At 43.3% G+C, this 17,181-nt stretch overlaps 1 long non-coding RNA gene across 2 annotated transcripts; it reads left to right on the top strand.

The window, feature by feature from the left end:
- The first annotated feature begins 5,995 nt into the window (after positions 1-5,995).
- Positions 5,996-6,858, top strand: LOC141812422 (uncharacterized). 2 transcript variants are annotated; one of them, XR_012600300.1, is made up of 4 exons: positions 5,996-6,172; positions 6,248-6,337; positions 6,429-6,520; positions 6,785-6,858. It is a non-coding gene; the product is annotated as an uncharacterized LOC141812422 (long non-coding RNA). The 2 variants fall into 2 exon arrangements; XR_012600299.1 differs by having other exon boundaries at positions 6,248-6,341.
- The last annotated feature ends 10,323 nt before the right edge of the window (positions 6,859-17,181 follow it).

Here is a 17,181-nt window from a genome sequence, read left to right as displayed (position 1 = left end):
CAACCTTGAGATAATTTGGCACTAATTCATTAAACGACATAGGTCTGTCATACTTACTCATCAACACCAACCAAAGGGTTAGATCATGTTAAGATTTTGAAATTCTAGACATTTTAGAGCCATCAATCAGTTTTGGATAAAACTTATTGATGGTGTTAGGAACCTCATAATCATTTCAAACCAAGACCATTATACTCTAATGAGTCTCTTGAGTGTAATTATGCACTTAGACCTAGATTTCACAATTTGAATTGAGAGATGTGAGTTTTTTAAATCTTTACAACCCTGAGATAATTTATCACAAGCTCATTAAAGGATTTAAGAATATCATACTTACTCACTAACACCACCAAAGGATTCTTAGGACTCTCTTGGTTCAAATCATGTTAAGATTTTAAAATTCTAGATATTCTAGAGTCATCAGTGAGTTTTAGTAAAAACTAGACTAATAGCCTTAAGCACATCAAAAATACATTCAATCAAATTCATTGCACTCTTTATATGATCCTGAGTGTAATCATGCCCTCAGACCTAGATTCCACAACCTAAATTGAAAATGTAGAATTTTAAAATCTTCACTATTGGTGCAGGGAGCATCAATTTGTCTCTAGGGTTTCGATGTTTGATAATACATCTAGGTCTGGTTAGTTTAACCAAATATTGATCCAAACAAGGCTTAATATTTAGATATGAGTGAAGTCTAGTCAGGTCAAAATCAACTAGATAACTAGAAATAAGTCTTAATCAGTTAGGTCAGGCAAAAAGTCTAGTTAGTTGGACACGACAAGAAGTCCTAGTTAGTTGGACCAGACAAGGAGAAGTTTTAGTTGGAGGCTAGGCAGGAGGAGTCTTGGTGAAGGTTAGGCAGAAGAAATCTTGATAAGTGAAGTAGGGTAAGAAGTCTTAGTGAGTGAAGTTGGGTAGGAAATCCTGATCTGTGAGACTAGGCAGATGGAAAGTCTACTAAGTGACTAGTCCTAATTGAAGATTAGGCAAGGAAAATGTCTAAGCAGGTCAAGGATGATCAGATGTTTAACAGGTGGAAAGTCTACCAAGTGATTAATCCTAGTAGGTTAGACCTACAAAGTAAGACTTAGATAAGCCTAGTAGGTCAAACAGACTATAGTTAGGTTAAGTTGCTTGTTTGTGTGTATGCTAATCTTGTAGGAACTAGGAGCTAGGAGCAAGACTAAGGAAGTATAAAAGAAGCAAACAGAAGCAGTTAAACTAAGTCCAGAGTAACTCAAATCAAACATGGTTGAACTCACTTTGGGTGCCTAGATGTTACTCCAGGTACCCCTGGATGGTCCAGGTGCCCGGATCAAGAAAAATCGACTTTGATAAAGACCGACAGAACCAGATCAAATTAGATCGATCCAGAGCGCCTGAAAAAGGGATTCAAGAACCCTGAACCATCTTTATAAAACCATTAACGTGCACCATCAAAGATAACCACTAACAAATCTTTCATCCTGCAGTGCTACTGAATGCAAATGAAGTCCTGCTCGTGCGACCGTGGAAGCTCCAAGATAGATGCACTTCCCTCAGGACTTCCAGAACGACCTACACGAGAGTTTGCTAGTTTTAAATATTATTATCTTGTACTTTATCTTTCTATTATTATTTAAACTGTAAGATGATTTCTTCACCTCCGAAAAGAGGTCAGAAAGGAGATCACTAGTCGACGGGTGCTTCCCATACATAAACCTTAGATGTACTAACCCCTGGGAGGTTATGAACCAAATAAAATTCACGAGTCCTTCTTATTGTTATCTAATATCTACTGCAAGTTCTCTATGATAGTTAAGTCAAATAAACGAATAAACGAGCACTATTCACCCCTTCTAGCGCATGCACTAATCTTACATTCATGACCTTTAGATAATTTAACACAATCTCATTAAAGAATTTATGCATGTTATACTTACTCACCAACACCACTAAAGGGGTTTTAGGACTTCTCTGGTTTAGGTTGTGTCAAGATTTTAAAATTCTAGATATTGTAGAGTCATCAATTAGTTTTAGCAAAAACTCATGATTTTAGGAATCTCAGAATCGCTTCAAACTAAAGATCATTTTACTCCGATGAACCTCTTGAGTGTAACTATGCCCTCAGACTTAAACTTCACAATCTAGATTGAGAGATGTGAGTTTTTAAAATTTTCACAACCTTGAGATAATTTGGTGCAATCTCATTAAAGGACTTAGGCATATCATACTTATTTACCAACACCACCAAAGGGTTCTTAGGATTCTCCTATATCCAAGATGTCAAGATTTTAAAATTATAGACATTGTAGGATCATTTATAAGTTTTGACCAAAACTCTTGATAGCCTTAGACACTTAAGAAAACTTCAAACCAAGTTCATTACACTCTTTACATCATCCTTAGTGTAACCATGTCCTTAGACCTAGATTTCACAACTTAAATTGAGAGACGTGGATTTTTAAAATTTTCACAACCTTGAGATAATTTGATATAAACTCATTAAAGGAATTAGAGTTGTCATACTTATTCACCAACACCACTATAGGGTTCCTAAGATTTTCCTAGTTTAAACCATGTCAAGATTTTAAAATTTTAGACATTGTAGGGTCATCAGCTAGTTTTGATCAAATTTGACTAAAAGTATTAGAAATCTCAGAATTATTTCAAATTAGGATCATTACACTCCTATGAGCATCTTGAGTGTAACTATGTCTTCAGACCTAGATTCCATAAGCTAGATTGAGAGATGTGGATTTTTTAAATCTTCACAACCTTAAGACAATTTGACATTTACTCACCAACATCACCAAAGTGCTTCTATGACTCCCTTAGTTCAGACTATATTAAAATTTTAAAATTCTGGACATTGTAGAGTTATCAATGAGATTTGATCAAAATTGGTTGATGACCTTAGACACCTCTGAAATATTTCAAACAAGTTCATTGTACTTAGCTTCTTAGATCATCTTGAGTGTAATAATGTCCTCAAACCTAAATTTCACAACATATATTGAGAGATATGAATGTTTAAAATTTTTACAATCTTAAGATGATTTAGCACAAGCTCATTAAAGGACTTAAGCATATCATATTTGTTTACCAACATCACTAAAGGGTTTATACAACTTTTCTAATTCAAATCATATCAAAATTTTAAAATTTTAGATATTATAAGGTTATTAGTGAGTTTTAGTTAAAACTCACTTATGGTTTCAGACACCTCATAAAAAATACTTCAAATCAAGTTCATTGTACTTCTTACATCATCATGAGTGTAACAATGCCCTTAGCCATGAATTTCATATCTAAATAGAGAGTTGTGAATTTTTAAAATTGACATTGCTTTGAGATATTTTATCACAAGCTCATTAAAAAATTTAGCACATAATGAGCAGAAAGTTTAATATTCGATGATGACTTAAATAAAGAATTGTGATTTTTTAAATCCACAACTTTGAGATGTTTTATCACGAACTCATTAGAAAGTTTAGCACATAATCAGTAGAAAGTTTAGCAATTAATTGAAAAGTTATAAGCAATCAATTACTAATAAAGGAGTGGTATTATAAAAATTAATTATATATTTTGATAAATATATAAGTTAGATATCATTTTGAGTATTACGAAATTTAACCAAGCAATTTAATAAATTTTCATTAAATCAATATGTTTTGACATTTCTTTTGACAATGTTTATTTGTGAAGTCCAGATTTATTAAAGTGGGTAAGAGTCGAATTTCGATGAAGTCTAGACAATGTCCTCCTTGTAGTATTCAATTATAGCTTCTCGATTTACCTCTTCATAGATGGTTATGAGACCGACCGTATGAGATCATTGGGGTGGCGGATTCTATCTTTTGTTGAAATTCTGAAATCAAATCATTGCGATGCCACTGACACGTCTTACTCGGAAAGGCGTGAAGTTTGTATGGACTGAGGAGTTTGTGGAGCAGACTTCCAGGAGCTGAAGCGGAGGTTAGTGACAGCACCCATTCTGGTATTACCCTCCGGAGAGGATGGTTTTGTACTATACACCGACGCATCTCTTCAGGGTTTGGGCGCGGTGTTGATGCAGCACGGGCGGGTAGTTTCTTATGCTTCTCGTCAGCTGAAGGAGCATGAGAAGAACTACCCAGTACATGATTTAGAGCTGGCCGCCATCATCTTTGCTTTGAAGATCTGGCGACACCATTTATATGGCATCACATTTGAGATTCTTACTGATCATAAGAGTCTCAAATATCTGTTTACCCAGAAGGAACTCAACCTCCGACAGAGGAGGTGGATGGAGTTCCTGAAGGATTACGATTGCACTATTGGCTACCATCCAGGGAAAGCCAATGTGGTCGCGGATGCCCTTAGCAGGAAGTCCAGAGGGACTTTGGCTTGTCACAGAGCATTGGTCACAGAGTTGGTTCAGGGATTTTCTGAGTTGGGCCTTGAGGAGCAGAGTCAGACAGAGCAGGGGATTCTAGTTACTATGGTTGCTCAGTCTTCTATCAGGACGAGGATCAGAGAGGCTCAGGCTGGTGATCAGCATCTGCGGTTTATTGACAGTCAGATATCCTCTGGACAGCAGACTGAGTTTACCCGAGATGATGAGGGTGTGATATATTTTCGAGGTAGATTATGTGTTCCGGAGTCTCACCCTGTCAGAGAGGAGTTACTTCAGGAGGCTCATCGCTCTCGTTTTGCTATCCACCCAGGCGGGACCCGTATGTACCGAGACTTGAGACGGGCCTATTGGTGGAATGGCATGAAGAAAGACATCGCGGATTTTGTAGCGAGATGTCTTGTGTGTCAGCAAGTGAAGGCTGAACATCAGAGACCGGCTGGATTATTACAGCGGATACCCATTCCTGAGTGGAAATGGGATCATATTACCATGGATTTTGTGGTGGGATTGCCGAGGACACGACGAGGCCATGACGCGATTTGGGTGATCGTTGACCGATTAACCAAATCTGCACATTTCTTAGCGATCCGGAAGACTGATTCTCTGGATCGACTGGCAGAGCTATATAGCCGTGAGATATCACGAACCCGCATGGTATTCCTTTGAGTATTATATCAGATAGAGATCCCCGGTTTACGTCCGGTTCTGGCAGAGTCTGCAGCAGGCTATGGGCACGCAGCTCCGTTGGTCCAGCGTTCCATCCACAGACAGATGGACAGTCTAGCGGACCATACAGCTTTTGGAGGATTTGCTAGATCATGTGTTATGGATTTTGTCGGGCAGGATATCAGAGCTGTATATATATATATATATATATATATATTTCATAATTTTAATCGGGATCTATTCGAGAATATTACCAAATAAATGAATGAAAATGATAGAATAAATATTCAATAATTCCTTCACTAAAAAATTAGAACCATCAAAATAGAACTGTCAAATAGATTGAACGGATTAATTCATTAAAAATCTATCATATAGCAGAGTGGGACAGGCCGACCCATTAACTTGACGGGTTAGAAAATCTTTAACCCAATCCAATTTAAGACGGATTGCGAATTAGGTGAACCAACTCACGGATCTGTCAAAAAAATATTAAAAATTTTAAATTTAGATTATAATTTAAATGAATTAAATTAAAATTTTTAAATTTGAATTGTAATTTTTAAACTTGAATTGTAATATAGACGGATAAATGTAAGATACCGAAAAATTTCAACATGGATACGAAAAGATTCGTCTCGCGAAGACGAACCAAACGAAATTTGTTTGAACCAAATCGGAGGTCGTTTGACCCTTGAACCAAGTGAACCAAAGTCACAACCGGTTTGCTACAGTACCGGTTCAGATCGGATTTGATTTGATTTGGGTTCGCTGAGTTAGGCTGGCTCGACCAGGTCAGTTGAGTTAGGCTAAAGGGTTAATGGGTATCGGATTCGTCAACTACAACCCGTTAACAAAAACCACCCTATAAGAATACCTCACCTCGCGTCTTCCGCCACTTCCCGATCGCGGCTTCTTCTTTCTCCCGATCGCGCACGACGCTACCGCTGGATCTCACCGACGCACGAGAGCTCGCCGCCTTAGCCGGAGCTAGGAGCCAGGGAGGGATCGCCGGTGACCTAGGATCGGATTTGTGGTTGCGATTTCCGGCGGAGCAGCTTGATTCGTAGCGAGGGGGCCGGTGTTGGCGGCGACAGACCGCGGAAGGGAAGCCAATCGGTAAGAGTTAGAGCTAGGGTTTCGATTCTTGCTTTATTGAGAGCCAGATGTTGATGGATTGTTCCTTTTCCACAGCTTGTTTGGAACGTTTTTGGAGTTGAACTTCGCTGTTGGTTTGGTCGGCTGCGGAAGTTGATGGTTTCTGCCGCAAGCTAAAGGAAGAAGGTAGGTAAGATTATGTTATGCTCTGAATTCTCCTTGGATTGTGATTGAGCTTGTCCTCACAGATTTGGTTGGGATTTTGATCTGACCGTAGGGTTGGTTGGTTTTGCCGTGAGGAGAAGAAGGAGGAAGAAGAAATCGGTTCGATCTGGAATTTGGAGTTGGCTTTTAGGGCACCGAATTGAGGTGAGTTCTTGATTATGGTTAATTTTTGGATTAGCTATGGAAATTGGAATCTGTTGGATTGTTTTGTTGTGGTATAAAATTAAATGGAAGCGTGGTTTGTAGTTGAACTTCAGATTAGGTTTATTGGATTGTGGGGTGCTGATTGATTAATAATGGGATGAATTTATGATAGATTTAATTGGATTAAATTAGGGAGTTTAATTACTGTTAATTTAACACAGTATTAATTAGTAAGTATGGTAAAGGTGATTATTCTTTTTACAGGACTTTGATCCGACTATTGATTGGTTGCGGTTAGTTGGATTTTCCTACGATTACACGCAATCTATCTTGGCAGGCGGGTACCTTGACTCATCTTTTATAGATAGGTTTTACAGATATGTGTAAATTGCTAGATTCCAGTAATTATGTTTCTGCTCATTTGGACTATACATGCTGCTTGGATCTGACTTTGTTATCAGTTACACATGCTTATATTCTGGTTATCAGTTATTTCTTTTCTCTGGATATCATCTGATACCTTTGCCATGTTTAGATATCTGATACCTATGGATTTCTTTGATACCACCTGATACCTAGTTCATATGCTATAGTCTGGTTTATTTTACTCTGTATCAGTATTTATGCTAGACGTGAGACTCTATACCATTCTGATTATGGGAGCATATGACATGGACTTGTAGATGGATAGGTGGTGCATGGATCATACTGATGGATATGCATTTGGATATATGCTGCATGGACTAGTGTCATACATCATGCTTGCATATATTGCATAACTGACGTGCGGGATTCCATTGTTGTTGAGTCCGGCGTCAGTTACATGCGGGCTACCAATCAAAGGGTGTGTGTAATTGCATGCCTAGCGATTATTGGCGTTCTGTTCCTATTCTAGTCGAGTCGCTCCTATTATAGCAGCACAGGTGTAAGTCCGTCGCTTGTGTATGATTTACACACACAATCCACTCATGGGTTAGTGGAAACCTTTAGATTGGTGCATACTTGCCCTGACAGGAGCTTCCGCTAGGCCACCCAGGATAGTGGTTTCGTAGCGTGGTAGCATACAGGGATCCCTCCTCTGTCATTGTGACCAGGAGATGAGAGCTTGCTCGCCCACTTATGATTTGGGTACCAGGATAGGTGTACACCTTGAGGACATACTGTCCACTCGGTCTCGCAGGAGCGGTGACGGCAGAGTGCACAGAGGTCACAGCCCTACCCACTCGACTTCACCACTGCGGATGAGTACTCTGACGGGTTTTGGCTCCCACGCGACCTCACCGCTAGAGGGGTGACTGATCCGACTGGCGTCAGGGGTGACCAGGACATGCATTGCACCATGTGCATACTGCACTATTGCATTTGTTTGTGATTGCTGCACTTGTTTGATGCACTTGGATGACATGCATGCACAGGATACCTATGTGTTGGTTTGGGGATTTCCTTTCACCTTACTATTGTTTATCGGACTCTGGTATGTACAGATCTACTGTTATTCAGTTTTCTACCTTATTTACCTTCCAGTAGACTGTACAGCATGTTATTACTGTTGATAGCTTTATACACATATCTGCTAGATACCCGCTGAGTTTCTTTTGGAACTCACCCCGTTTACCTGTATCCGTTTCAGGATGATGCCGTCTGGAGAGCTGCGCTGCTAGTCCCGAACCTTGGTGTTTCGGTTTTATTTACTTTTCTGCAGTCGTGTATTCAGACTTTTTGGATTTCCTGTCATGTTTTACTTTGGTATCGGTTTTCCGCTGAGTCGATATTTGTTTACATACTCGAGCTGTTTACCGGATTTCTGACGGATTATATATATATGCATGCGTGGTTGTGTTTATACAGTAGGATGTGTTGAGTGGCCGTGTGGGTCACAATTATTTCCATTTTGCTTATATAAATCCATAGCCTGTTATGGATTGGCCGTGTGGGCCTTATATATGTGTTTGTATTCAGGGAAAGTCAATTGTTACAGGGGAGATGCTGCCGAAATTTCTCGGAAAGCCGTCTCCCGGGGCGTAACAATAAAACTCACTAATTCATTGAGTTTTCTATTTTAATTTAAAAAATTTAAAATAAATAAATAAATTTTCTGAATCCACGGATTAATCCACGCGGGTCGTAAGTCTACGCGAGACGAGTTAACCTATCTGAATCTATTTTAAAATGTATTAATAAAATTTTAATTTAATTTATTTAAATTATTTGATAAAATGGATTAATTTGACGGATTGTATTTAAATTGATGACTATAAATGGAAGAGGCAACTTTAATTGTAAAGGTTAAAAAGTGAAAAGAAAATATACGAGATGAGGTGAGTGGTTGCCATCGCTGGCTCCAAGAGGTTTTTTTTCTTTTTCTTTCACATGTATCTTTTAAGTGGCTCACTGCAATTATTTAGCCATTTTATTTAGTAAAAAAAAATGATAATCCCAGTAGCTACATCTCTGGGGGTGGTCAGTCCGATCCCACGAAAATTTTCCACCGACCACCAGGGTAAATCGGGAAGCGCAAACGGCGGCCAATCCAGATGCCCAGCATCCTTTGATTACGTTCCCCATTTGGAGGAAAATTCCTGTAAATACGCCGTAGCTGGGGATCGAACCGCGGGTCCCTAAATTACAATTCGAATGTCCTACCGTTGTATTATTGCCCCCGGGACAGCCATTTTAATTAGTAGCTAAATGGAATAAGGACATAAATACTATTTGATTGAGGGAATAAAGCTGAGCTTCGAGGTTCGGAGACAGCACAAGGGTGAGTATACGGTATTTAACTAAATAATAAATAAGGATGCTGCCTGACTGGGGACACTAACGAGGGACAGAAGAAAAGTGGACATCTTAACGAGGGACAGAGGTTGTCTTGCAAATAAAAAAATATATGTCAAAGAGGGCTGAAGGTGTGTAACAGAGTTAAATCATTTTTAGTGGTTGATGAAAAGTTAAAAAAAATTAAATCACATAACTATGTTTGGAAATGACCAAATCTCGTGATCAATTATAGTTATTCGATTTACTTCTTCGCAGATGGTCGTGGAGCCGACCGTGTGGAGCTGCTAAGGTGACGGATTCCACCTTTTACAGAAGAAATGACCAAATCATGTATCTTTTTTTCATTTTATTCCTTATTCTTTCCACTTGCTCATTCGAATCAAAATCTTGACCTGAATCATTTTTATCTTTTTCGTTTAAAAAAATCCTAATCTCCCGGCTCTTCTCCTTCGTCTCCGTTCCAACAAGTTTCCTCCATCGCTGCCCGACCTAAATGAAATGATGCGGCGATCTACCCAATACAAATGCTTTATATCGGCCACTATAATTCTATTGGATCTCTTGCTAGAGCGTCTCCTCCATCTTTTCTTCTTTTTGACACCATCTACTTAGAGATCATCAATGCTCTACTTCAGTTCCAAGTTCCCACGGCAATCTTCTCCCTCTTGTGCCCCTACGCCGATTTAAATCCCTTCTCCATCTCTAGCTAGAAACCTTGGATCCTTGGCTCGCCTTGCCTTCAATGATGGACGATGATGGCGAAGGAGTGTACGACTCTTGAACTGCCAAGGAAATCTTCCAACACTTCACGAACCAGAGATATGCCATGATCAAGGCGCTCACTATTGGTATTTCACAAATCCAGTGTCTTTTTTTCCACTAGATTATTTGAGTCGTTGTTGTGTTTTTTATTTTCTTTTCTTTGCTTAGAAACTTATTATTCTTTTGCTTCCTCTTCATGATGCAATGTTGGGATGTTAAGAAGTTTTATCAACAGTGTGATTCCAGTACTAACTCTCCTCTTTTATTTTAATTCATTGTGGTTAGAGCTAGGGTTTAGCTAGTTCCAAACAGTTTAACAACTTTTCTTACTTTTCTTTCTCATCTGCCATCATTTGCTTAGACGTTGATCATTAAATGATGCATGAGTATGAATTCTCTCAATCGTTTTGATGCAAATTAGGAAAATTATTTTAATTTTGGACATGTTTCAAGTTGTTGGGTAATGTTCCGGTTGAAACTAGCAGCTGGACAAGTCATCGGACCTTCCCCGTCGTCGGCGTGGAACAAGAAGATGGGTGGAGCGCTGTAAGACCTCCAGGACCTGCGAACACAAAGAACGTGAATAGGAAGGCCAGGGGGGTGTCCTGGCGCGACCACTCCGACGCTCAAGTCAGGGACGGTGGGAGGAAGAAGATGAACAGTAGAAGAACTTGAGCGTGGAAAAGAGTAGAAGAAGAGGGGAAAAACATACAGACTCAGGAGGGAGTGGTCGTTTTAAGGAGAGATGAGCGTGTACCTGTCACGTCACCATTAAGAGGGTGTCCCATCATGATTAATGAGGTATCAGGAACAATCGAGCACAATAGTCAAGAGTCTCATCTCTGGTAAGTAGCCGTCATGTCATTGCCCACGTGGGTGTCACAGAGGGCGGCGATAATAAATGAAGGGCGTGGGCTGGTCAGAAAACATGATGGGACATGCCAGGGCACTGTAAGGCGAGTCTACTGAGGACTCGGATTCGGCCTGATGAGGACTCGGATTCGGCCTACTGAGGTTTCGGATTCGGCCTGGTGAGGAGTCTGCTGAGGATTCGGATTCGGCCTACTGAGGATTCGGATTCGGCTTACTGCGGAGTCTGCTGAGGACTCGGATTCAGCCTACTGAGAATTCGGATTCGACCTGGGGAGCCTGCTGAGGACTCGGATTCGGCCTACTGAGGAGTCTGCTGAGGACTCGGATTCGGCCTACTGAGGATTTGGATTCGGCCTGGGGAGTCTGCTGAGGACTCGGATTCGGCCTACTGAGGATTCGGATTCGGCTTACTGAGGAGTCTGCTGAGGACTCAGATTCGGCCTACTGAGGATTCGGATTCGGCTTGGGGAGTCTGCTGAGGACTCGGATTCGGCCTACTGAGAATTCGGATTCGGCCTACTGAGGAGTCTGCTGAGGACTTGGATTCGGCCTGCTGAGGAGTCTGCTGAGGACTCGGATTCGGCCTACTGAGGATTCGGATTCGGCCTTGGGAGTCTGCTGAGGACTCGGATTCGACCTGGGGAGCCTGCTGATGACTCGGATTCGGCCTACTGAGGAGTCTGCTGAGGACTCAGATTCGGCCTACTGAGGATTCGGATTCGGCCTACTGCGGAGTCTGCTGAGGACTCGGATTCGGCCTGCTGAGTGAGCCGAATGGGCGAGTGATTCGGCTCTTTTTTTGGGGTAGAGAGAGAGAGAGCTCGGTCAATTCGAGCCCACGGGTGTGATTGACTGGACTTATGGGAAGGACCAGGATCGGACTCGAGTCAAACCAGGGGCCCCTATGGGTTATTCCCGTAACATAAGCTTCCCCGCTAGTCTAGTCGAAGGGAGCATAAGTCGGACTGACTAGACTGAGTCGTTGCTCGAGTCCGATCTGCATCAAAGTCTGATTTAGCAACTCGAATAGCTGTGTAGTTATGCCGAGTAAAGACCAAAGGTCAACCATGTCACTGTTTTTGAACGCCCTGGTTTGCACAATTTCTTAAAACAGTACCGTGAATTTGCAGATCTGCTGATCTTGAAGGTTATCTAGTCCGATTTTTGGCGGAATAGACGTCGACAAAAAATTGCGCGTGCCCTCGGGCATTAACGCATGCCGAGCACCGAGCATCGCGTGTGCCCTTGGGTATCGCCGCTTGGACACAACTTGTGGCACGGCGATGCGCGGATGGCTCGGAGCTGACAGTGGAGTACTCGAGCGAGCCAGGGGAGTTATTCGGCGTTGAACCCAGGAAGGAAAATATTGAGTCGGTGCTGACGAATGAGTCGGTGCTTGTGTTGCATGAAAGTACGTTGCTTGAAGGCACGTGACTTGCCTTGTGTGGCATGAAGGATTGCATGAAGGTACGTTACGTGGCTTGCCTTATGTTTGCATGCTTAGGTATGAGGCTTGCCTTGTGTTGTGGCTCCAAGAAATTGTATGTAATGGGGAAGAATCGCCTAGAAGTTAGAGAGAAGTATGCCACAAGATTTAAGAGAGTCGGACGAAGAGTTAAGAGGAGTCGACCAAGGGCCAACCAAAGGTCACGGGGAGTAAGTGGGAGTGGTTCAAAGCTGTAGAGGAGTTGGCTGTACTTGTGCTTTAGCCATTGGCCACAAGTGTCACGGCGGTTGCTCCCTCTGGATCCCGAGTTTCCTGCAAAGGTTAGAGTAGCTCGGATTCAAGCCTGTGGTATCTATTAGAGGTCAAGAGACCGATTACCAATGCTAGGCATATGAGAACGCCTATAAGCAAAGCTACCGACTGGTTGGATTCCTCTTAAATATAAGTAGGGTGTGAGAGGAGTTGTTCAACTGAGGCGAGGCGAGTGACTGTGTACTGTAGAGTTTTGTGTATATAACTTTGTATAGTCTGTCGTGCTGATCTTATCCACTATGCTCAGCATGCCGAGTCGGGAGAGATTGAACCCTAAAGAGGGTAATTATCGATGGAGATGATCCGAGACCAGAGAGTATATTGAGGTACTGAGGTGTGATGCCGAGATGAGCTACCGGCACAGGATGAGCTGATAGAAATACTTAGATGGATGGCTGAATGACTGGGATGAGAGATTGAGTAGACTGGATGAGACTTGGATGAGTGACTGAGTAGTCTGGATAAGTGGCTGAGTAGCTTGGATGAGTGACTGAGTAGTCTGGATGAGTGGCTGAGTAGCCTGGATGAGTAGCTGAGTAGCCTGTATGAGTGGCTGAGTAGCCTGGATGAATGGCTGAGAGCCTGGATGAGAGGCTGAGAAGCCTCGGATGAATGGCTGAAAGCCTTGGATGAGTGGCTGAAAGCCTCGGATGAGTTGCTGAAAGCCTTGGATGAGTGGCTGAGAAGCCTCGAGTGAATGACTGAAAAGCCTCGGGTGAATGGCTGAGAAGCCTTGGATGAGTGGCTGAAAGCCTTGGATGAGTGGCTGAGAAGCCTCGAGTGAGTGGCTGAGAAGCCTCGGGTGAATGGCTGAGAAGCCTTGGATGAGTGGCTGACTGGCCGAATGACTGAGTAGAATGACCAGCTGTTTGAGCAGAGTGGCCGACTGGCTAAATGACTACGCAGAGTGGCCGAATGACTAAGCAGAGTGGCCGACTGACTAAGCAGAGTGGCCGAATGACTGAGCAGAATGGCCAGTTGTTTGAGCAGAGTCCCTGCATGAATGAAGTTGAAGCCGAGATGGCGGCAGAGAGACCGAGTGCTCATGAGATTAACTGAGTCACTGACTGAATGAGGCCAAGAGGCCTGTAGAGAGGCTCAGAGGTTGAATTTGAGCTCGATCCCGACTATGTCCGAGTTGGGAGAGTAGTGACGATGGCGTAGGTCCGAGACATATGCAGAGTCGATGGAGTAGGTCCGAGACCTATACAGAGTCGATGGAGTAAGTCCGAGACCTAATTATGTCGGTGGAGTAGGTCCGAGACCTATGCAAAGTCGATGGAGTAGGTCCGAGACCTAATTATGTCGGTGGAGTAGGTCCGAGACCTATGCAGAGTCGATGGAGTAGGTCCGAGACCTAATTATGTCGGTGGAGTTGGTCCGAGACCTATGCAGAGTCGATGGAGTAGGTCCGAGACCTAATTATGTGGTGGAGTAGGTCCGAGACCTATGCAGAGTCGATGGAGTAGGTCCGAGACCTAATTATGTCGGTGGAGTAGGTCTGAGACCTAAATTGGCTCAATCCGCAACTATGTCCGAGTCGGGAGAGTAGCGTCGAATGGCCGAAAAGCCTTTGCGTGTGGAGGACCTGTAGAAGTATCACTGATATTAAGTATAGGAAATTCAATAAGACGTACAGTGATGCTTGGCGCTCAGGGGCGTTAAGTGTAGTAAAGCTGGAGATGCGTGGCGTTCCATGGCCTGATTAAGTCCTTGCCATCTGCATCGGCCTGAGATGTGTAGCGTCGATGTAGGGTCGGGCCTAGGCCTGAGCCAGGTGGGCCGGGGCCTGGTGGGCCAGGGCCGGATGGGCTTGAGCCTGAGGGGACTAGGCCTGGTGGGCTGGGCTCTGGTGGGCGTGACTTTGGTGGGATTCTGCAGATTCGAACAGCTTGCGGACCGGCACCGGCGGAGCCTCCGCGGAAAGGGAGGGAAGTCGTGAAGGAGAGATCGGCGCTTCCGGCTGCTGTCTGGAGAGCGCTAGGACGGCAGAGGCCACCATCTTATCAAAATCTTCCTGCGTCATAGTGAGGGGAGGAGGTCGATGAGGATCGTCCATTGGCGTTTCAAATTCGGACGTTGTATGTTTCCCACAGACGGCGCCAAATTATGTTCCGATTGAAACCAGCAGCTGGACAAGTCACCGGACCTTCCCCGTCGTCGGCGTGGAACAGGAAGATGGGTGGAGCGCTGTAAGACCTCCAGGACCTGCGAACACAAAGAACGTGAGTAGGAAGGCCAGGGGGTGCCCTGGCGCGACCACTCCGACGCTCAAGTCAGGGACGGTGGGAGGAAGAAGATGAACAGTAGAAGAACTTGAGCGTGGAAAAGAGTAGAAGAAGAGGAAAAACTTACAGACTCAGGAGGGAGTGGTCGTTTTAAGGAGAGATGAGCGTGTACCTGTCACGTCACCATTAAGAGGGTGTCCCATCATGATTAATGAGGTGTCAGGAACAATTGAGCACAATAGTCAAGAGTCCAATCTCTGGTAAGTAGCCGTCATGTCATTGCCCACGTGGGTGTCAGAGAGGGCGGCGATAATAAATGAAGGGCGTGGGCTGGTCAGAGAACATGATGGGACATGTCAGGGCACTGTAAGGCGAGTCTGCTGAGGACTCGGATTCGGCCTGCTGAGGACTCGGATTCGGCCTCTGCTGAGGATTCGGATTCGGCCTGGGAGTCTGCTGAGGACTCGGATTCGACCTACTGAGGATTCGGATTCGGCCTGGGGGAGCCTGCTGAGGACTCGGATTCCTGCTGAGGATTCTGCTGCTGAGGACTCGGATTCGGCCTACTGAGGATTCGGATTCGGCCTGGAGAGTCTGTTGAGGACTCGGATTCGGCCTACTGAGGATTCGGATTCGGCCTACTGAGGAGTTCTGAGGACTCGGATTTGGCCTACTGAGGATTCGGATTCGGCCTGGGGAGTGCTGAGGACTCGGATCGGCCTGGGGAGTGCTGAGGACTCGGATTCGGCCTACTGGGAGTCTGCTGATGACTCGGATTCGGCCTACTGAGGAGTCTGCTGAGGACTCGGATTCGGCCTACTGAGGATTCGGATTCGGCCTGGGGAGTCTGCTGTGGACTCGGATTCGACCTGGGGAGACTGCTGAGGACTCGGATTTGGCCTACTGAGTGGTTATTCCCTAATTGATTCTCTGGCTGGTGGTTAGTTACTGCTATGCTGTAGCCTGCGCTTCGGGTCAACCTCACGGCAAATGGTGGATCTATTGCATCGTACCGTGAGAGCATTCATAGCTGCCTCATCCACTCCGCTGCCCTGATTTAATTCTCTGGCTCTGCACCCTGCAGCCACACCCAGCAGCTGACCTTCCTACCTTCTCATGTCATGTGATTGTCAACCACCTTAATTAATTGACCAATGCTCACGTTCTCTCTCACAGTCTTCGTTTTTGTTTTTGTTTTTGTTTTGTTTTCATTCAAACAATTACAAGTCTTCGTTTATAATTCTGTGATGCAAGTTAATGGATTCTTTTACGAGTGTATTTGTCCTCGCATAGCCTCTCGTTGTTTTAATCGAAATGGAGAATTAAGTGCAGGACCAGTGGAAGAAGCAGAGGCTTTTTCTCGATCATTCAATTACAAAAATCAGACTTGATCGATGTCGCACATGGTGACATGCGCATGACCAATCATATTTTCGTTGATTGTGTTATTGAAAAAGTAGATTTTGCAATTAATACACTCTTTGTCTGACATAAACTAGTTCTTTTCATAGCTTATATAATTTGTTTTTCTATTATATATATATTCTATATATGTGCCATTCTTGATTCCTCTATCAACCTTTTCTTGCATGCGTCCCTATTGCCATAACACTAGCCGCTCGCTCATTCATTGCCATGGCAAAATTCCAATTTTTTTCCCCAATAATTTTAGCGTCTCAGTCTCTCTTTAATTGTGTGTTGTTTCCATATGTCACTCACAAAGCTATCGCTCTCATCCAAATGATTAAGTTTGTAGTTTTTCTTCCACAAATTTAAAATGGAAAAATGATGAATTAATTGGGTTTGGATCGAGTTTGTAGATTTCATCATTCATGACAAATATATATAACAAATAGCTCAAAATTTCTTAATTTATTGCATTTTGTAACACGTACAACTTGGTCACAGCTCAGCTACATCAACGACAGTTCCGGATCAGAGATCAGACTACATGTCTGTATACTGATTCAGAGAGAAGTGCGACCATCACACAGTTGGCAGTGAAGCTGTTACAGATTTGGTTCATTCTTTAGAATCATGATTTCAATAGGATTAACGAAACCCTCGATATATAGCTTTTACAAGCCACCTTTGATAACGTTGATCAATCAACACTTGTAACGTCTCCAGTGGTTTACCTATCCACACCTCTTTTCTTCAATAAAAGATGAAATCCACCACTCCAGCAGTCCCATGATCATCTGCGAGGAGGTAAATCGAGAAATTACAGTTGACTATTACAGAGAAAAATATTATCTCAA

Source organism: Curcuma longa, chromosome 19 (genome assembly GCF_044706935.1).
Source record: "Curcuma longa cultivar G26 ecotype Majalengka, Jawa Barat chromosome 19, ITB_CL_G26_1.1, whole genome shotgun sequence".
Taxonomy (NCBI): Eukaryota; Viridiplantae; Streptophyta; class Magnoliopsida; order Zingiberales; family Zingiberaceae; genus Curcuma; species Curcuma longa.
The sequence above is the reverse complement of the archived record's forward strand: the minus strand, read 5'-3'. Positions and strand labels throughout refer to the sequence as shown.